Below are 6,621 nucleotides of genomic sequence, written 5' to 3'. Positions count from 1 at the left end.
TGTGTAAAATAACCAAACATAACGGTAAAATCAATATGATATCTTCCCCCAAAGTATTGTTAAATATACAATGATGACCTTTATCGACCAATGATGCATGGTGACTCTTTGATGATAACATGTAAAGATCAAGTGTTCGGGTATCAAATACGAAAATATTTAAATCCTGTCAATATAGATCTATACCAATTGATCAATTGATCCGTTAAACCGTTGAGACAGGTAACAATACATTGGTTTCACTTTTGTAAACATATGATTTATTCATATATGAGTACCAAGTAATTGATTTTATGCATATTTGCCAGTCATTATTATTATTATTAGAGGATTATATATTGTTTAAAGAATCGGATTCTTCTTCATATCGCTCATTAGTGTATTGAACATTCAGAAAACAATAATTTAACGCTATTAACATTATTTTTTTCAATATTTTTACAGTATAAGTATGGGGAAAATCTGTATTCAGAACTTTTTTTTGTCATCTGCTTGACCAAAATATTTGTTTTCATAAAATTGTGGGATCAGAATATTTTTTCAGTAAAAGCCATGACCCCTCCCCCTGAAGTTAAATGGTCATTCTATAAAATGTATTGAAAAAAAAATCAAATTCAAATAAAGACCTGATTTCTTACAATCGATAATAAAATTAAGTAGAAATGTGCAATATTCCAGATGTAAAGATTACACATTTACAAACCTATAATAAAAAATGAATGGGAAAAATATTATGCGTCCTTTTAAACCTAATAACCACTTAAGTATCTTAAATAATAAAAATATCTGCTGTACCACGACTGATTTAATACATTGTATGAAGTTTACAAAACATGGTTTGAATTATATAGTTACACTAAATTCCCAATGATATGCAATTACTTATTGTGGCAAGGAATGCTTGGTTAATAAAACTTTTCTATCAACGTAAGTTATCTTCTGGGGGTATGTATGTGATATGTGATGGTCCAATTTTAAGCTGTATTCGTTAATCTACAAAAAACACAAAAAGATATAAATTTAGAGGGTTACTGCTTTCACATACAATTGAACTATTGATCCAAGGTTCCAAATTGCCTAAAATTAAATTAATAATTTATCTGAAGCAGCCTCGTTTCCTTTAAGCCGGTACAAAAACTAGATAATGTGTTCATCGTTTTATAAAATTCTTTATCAATGGTTTCAAATAAAATTTTCAACAAAGGAATACAAACGCAAGATTTTATTAAATTTTTGAATCTGAATCGCTTTTTTGAATTCACCTTCTTCAGGAACGCTCCATCTCAAACAGGCTATGGGGGCCTCGGTAGTCGAGTGGTCTAAGTAGTCGGACTAGTGTGTCACTAGCCAGTCAACACTCAAGCTGTCATTGCTGATCTCAGGAATATTATCCCAGAAGAATAAATCTTCGTTTCCATAATGGTCCAGTTCCTGTTGACAACCATGAAAATATCTTACACTCTGTGAATACAAATGACACAGTCCTGAATATCATCAGGAACAAGGTTAATATAAATATTGACCTGAATGATATTAGAACGACACATGTTAAAGGCAAGGCAAAAAAGGCGGGTCCTAGTTATAGTCAGGTTCATATCATATACAATGAAACATTTGGTCTACAAAAATAAAAATGGACACAAATGGTATTTTAATAACTAAAAACCTGCCACAATATAGAACTGAACTAGTTAACACCCTTGCTGATATGCAATCCAAAAATCATATCAGTGCTTACTGGACTGCCGACGGTCCAATATTTTCAAAATTTCTGACAACAACAAAATGCTGATCATCTAGAACTGACAAGACGTCGGTTATCTCGGACCTCTACATTAAATACCTGCTGCTAATCGGGTTTACATGAACAACGTATAGGACGTAAGTATATTTTCTATATATTTTCAGATATTAAATGTGCGTTTTAGTTGCAATATGCTTAAATTGTTAACTTTGATTCGGAAGAGAATGCGGTTTTACCGGATAACGCTCAGATTCTTAGCGTTGTCACGGAATTGTTTTACATGCTCTCTTTACGTTCGTTAGTACCTTTCGTTAAAATGCAAGAAAGCTCTAAAATGTACATTGTCTACATTTCTAATGTTGTGTGCATTCTGTTAAATATAAGACTATTGTAGCCTGTACTGTTTTATCTTTTGGTATGTCTAGAATCCGAACTGGATTTTAATATGGTGCATGCTAATGTTAAGGCTTTTAAGTAATATAAATCTCATGTATCATCAATTTATGAAAAATGTTTTCATTTGCTGGATGCTATTAATGAATTTTCCCTGGATGGTGGATGTATGATTAAGGGGGAAACCCAATTGAAAATTAAAACGTTTAATAGAAGTAGTTTTATTGATCTAATACAAGAAACGAATAGAATAACTCCAAACAAGAAGCTATACTAAATTACGACGGAGAATATGGAGGTAGACTGGAATCTTGAAATTACTGACAATAGTTTGGATTCCTGCAGTCTCGAGCTCGTTAATTATGTTGTGTTTTGTATATATTTTCGTTTGTCTTTTAGTCATTTTTTTGTTTTTTGCCATGGCGTTGTTCGTTTATTTTTGACGTATGAGTTTGGATGTGTGCCTTTGATATCTTTCGCCTCTCTTAAAAAAATAACCTGTTGATTGTAAAGTTAAAACTATCTTCACGTCTTTTTGTTGAGATTAAATAGTCTTTAAAGAAATGATGCAACTGCTAAAATTAAACACATGGTCACGTCAAAGGAAAAGCTTGAACGCGCCTAACTGGGAATTTGATATAAACACCAGTAATAAAAGCGCTGTTTCGTTAGTTTTTTTAGCGGGGGGGGGGGGGGGGGGGTGTTGCTGTGCATGTATTGATTATGGATGAATTGTCCATATCCTTTGTTTTCTAATATGTTCAATTCGTTTAAGCTTTAGTGATGTTTTACGGTCGAGGTCATTTAAATTCAAGTGAATCATTATGATTATTCAATAGATTTTCGATTGTTTCAAATATTTAGTTAAGAAAACTGTATTTGTCAACGTTTTTATCTGAAAATTATAATACGATCAAATCAGGAAAAAATATCATAGCTGTGCATATTGACGATGAAAGGAACAAAACAACAATGTTTCCATTAACCTATTGATTGATAGATAAGTAAAAGAGGGGCGAAAGATACCAGAGAGACAGTCAAACTCATAAATCTAAAATAAACTGACAACCCCATGGCTAAAATGAAAAAGACACACAGACAAACATTAGTACACATGACACAACATAGAAAACTTAAGAATAAGCAATACGAACCCCACCAAAAACAGGGGGTGATCTCAGGTGCTCTCGAAGGGTAAGCAGATCCTGCTCCACATATGGCACCCGTCGTGTTGCTCATGTTATAACAAATCCGGTGAATTGTCTAATTCGGTAGGTAAGTAAACGTCTATATGCATCTAATATCCATATTAAGGACGAAGTAATCTGATTCAAATACCCTGTTTTTCAAATACAAAATATACAAGTAAGCGTAATATGCCACAATTATCTATTGACCACAATATAACCTCTAGCAATATACAAAATATTGATAACAGTTCAATTCAACTTCTTATTGAGTTATCACTGATTAGATGTGGGAGTTTTTAAAAGAAAGGTTTATTAAAAATTTATAAACGATTCGGCTTTATATTAAAATACTTAATATTTGTAATATCACAGTTCTGCATGCTGACTAGTGCGAAATGTCGGAAGAATCGTGTAATACGGTGTAGTATATAGTTCCAGATAGTTGGAATGTTTACTTCCAAATTACATTTGGTGGACTTTTAGTGATATTTAATACCTTTCTAGTAATAGTGTTTGTGAAGAACCGCTCTCCTGTCACAATTTCACTTTCTGTTTTAGCAGTTAGAGACACGTTAACTGCATTGTTTTTTTACTATTTCAAAAATAACTGGATATTACTTCTTCTATAATGACCTTGGTAAGTGTTAACGGTTATCATTTTAACGGATGGTATTGGGAAAGAAAATATCCATTATGTGCTGTGCTGTTTGTAATAGAAGGTTTGATTTACCGCATTCACATGATATCTGTAGTGATTACTACTTTGTTGTCCATACAAAAGGCATTGGTTATCAGATTTCCACGTTGGGGGAAAAGACGTCTGAACAAAGCAATGTCTTTTCGAATAGTAATTGTGGCCATTGTGTGCATATGTCTTTCTTATATACCAAGTATGATCCATGGAATGATGAACTTGTCACGTGGAGATAACAATACATGTTGCTTTTCACAAGAGCATTCGGTTATTCGTCGGATTTACAAGCCTATTGACTCAATTGAAGGTGACCATACAACTACTTTGATTTATCACGACGAGGAGACTTATTATGACGAGGAGCAAGTCTTCGTCAATTTATTTTACGACCGGGAGTCTAGAAAGGAGTCTGATGAAGATTTTTGGATATCAGATAAATCTTCTAATCGATTTAACTCGTCGTTGTTGTCTGGTAGTGGAACGGGCGAGTCCGATTATTGGTTATTCGATGAAGATATTTCGAATCACTCACTTATTTAGATCACTACCAAGAAACAAAGAGTTGGCGGAAAAGGGTTACAGATTGTAGATTCATGTATAGAAATATGGCAACTGGGTCCTTTTTTAATGCGGCTTAGTGGGTGCTAACGAATAAATTATACTGAGGAATATACATAAATAATTCGTAAATGAAAAAAACTCGATAGTATTTGAATAAAAACAAAATAAAAAAACAAGCAAATGAAAGGTTTGTGTCCTTGATTGTGAGCAACAACCATATGAAAATTTGGCTGGAAATTATTCTTTTTATATATGTTTACATTTGACATTGGCACCTTTATTTGTTCAATATGTGTGTTTATATAAGACTTTTAAACAAAGGCTTTCTAAAGTATCATATATGCAATAAAATTACGAAAAGAGCAGAAGAACGTGGCGATCCATAAGTTTAATCACTACATGGATAGATCCAAGGATTTCCGTATATCTGACAAAATGTCAAAAGCATGTGATTAAAAAAAAGGACAGAAGATATTGATAGGAAAATAAGTCGAAGAAAAACTGACAAAAATAATATTGACGTAAAGAGAAACAACAATACACAGGTGACTATGCGGAAATTCGACACGGAGCAACACGGTTATCAATGACACATAACTTTTTTGGATTCGAGCGTCACTAATGAGTCTTTTTTGACGAAACGCGCGTCTGGCGTATATACTAAATTTAGTCCTGGTATCTATGATGAGTTTATTTACAGAATAAATTATCTGTCAATTTGGTGTTTTTTTCAAGACAGTAGACGCTCAACTTAACAATCTAAAGTTATTTAGAGACATAAACACGCCGAGGTTAAACACTAAATATATATATATATACAAAACATGTTCATTTACAAATAAAAAAAATAACTTGTGATTTCGAATTTAAAAACACTACCTAAATCGTGGTTCGGCGACCAATTCTGCTGTTTCCTGGCACTTACAGATAAGTCTTATGTTTCCGGACAATACACATAATTATATAGTTTTATATTTCAACCCACCCTGACATGCACTCGTACTTGATGGAAGTTAGTGTATACTTATTGACTGATCATGAGTAGAATAGAGTGTTTAACCCTAACTCCCGAGGTGTAACTATTGTCCTGAGACGTAGCCGAGGGCAATAGTTGTATCCGAGGGGACAATAAACTAACTTTTCCACGAATATCCAGTCAGTACGGGTTTTATTATATCGAAAAGACAACAGACAATATATGGCGGTGAAAAATTAACTATCGTAAAATATAAAGCAGAAAACCAACCATAACGTTTACTTCATAAATATTATGAAATGCTGAGGCTATGGCTTGTACTGACGTCAACCCTAGATATCATACAATATGTAAAAAGCGCCGTTGTTTTTCCCACGGTATTTTCAAAATCCTCCAATCCAGTAGCTGCATTGGAAATTCCGCGAAATATAATGACGCTTGCAGTCAAATAGTTTCATCGAGGTCCAATAGTTGGAAACTATTGACCGGTCTACATGTAATAGTTCAACGCTTGCAATTTGAAAAAATAGTTAAAATATTGTGTACTTATTTTATATAGAGAATGATAACTGAGGTATAATGATCAAATTTATTACATTCCGTTATATTTGGAGTTATCCTTATCTCTTTCTATCTTTAGTAACTGTGGAACAAATTTGTAGAACTAGTTTATAGAACTAGTTTGATTTGTATCTAAATATGAATCTTTGGTTAGTTCTGCACGGGTATTTCTTAGGCGTTACATCGGGTGGGGTTCTATAGTCATATATAAGTCCGATACTTGTATAGTATTTATCCAGATGCTAACAGTAATTTCTAAGCCGTCATAAGCATTATTTGAAAAGCGTAACCCTATACATACCATAAGAACATTAATTGCAAATTCATGTGATTATCTATAAAAAAAAGTATATTCAAACATCTTTCTACAGGTTAAAATTTTAGGTGTTCAAGGCCACAATCATTTTATCTAAATCGTGACTATTTTTCCGTTCTCTTAACAACATAACTGTAAACATTAAGAAGTGATATGGGGTATAATGGATGGTTGCGAAATACTTTA

Source organism: Mytilus galloprovincialis, chromosome 8, assembly GCF_965363235.1.
Source record: "Mytilus galloprovincialis chromosome 8, xbMytGall1.hap1.1, whole genome shotgun sequence".
NCBI classification, from domain to species: domain Eukaryota; kingdom Metazoa; phylum Mollusca; class Bivalvia; order Mytilida; family Mytilidae; genus Mytilus; species Mytilus galloprovincialis.
The sequence above is the reverse complement of the archived record's forward strand: the minus strand, read 5'-3'. Positions refer to the sequence as shown.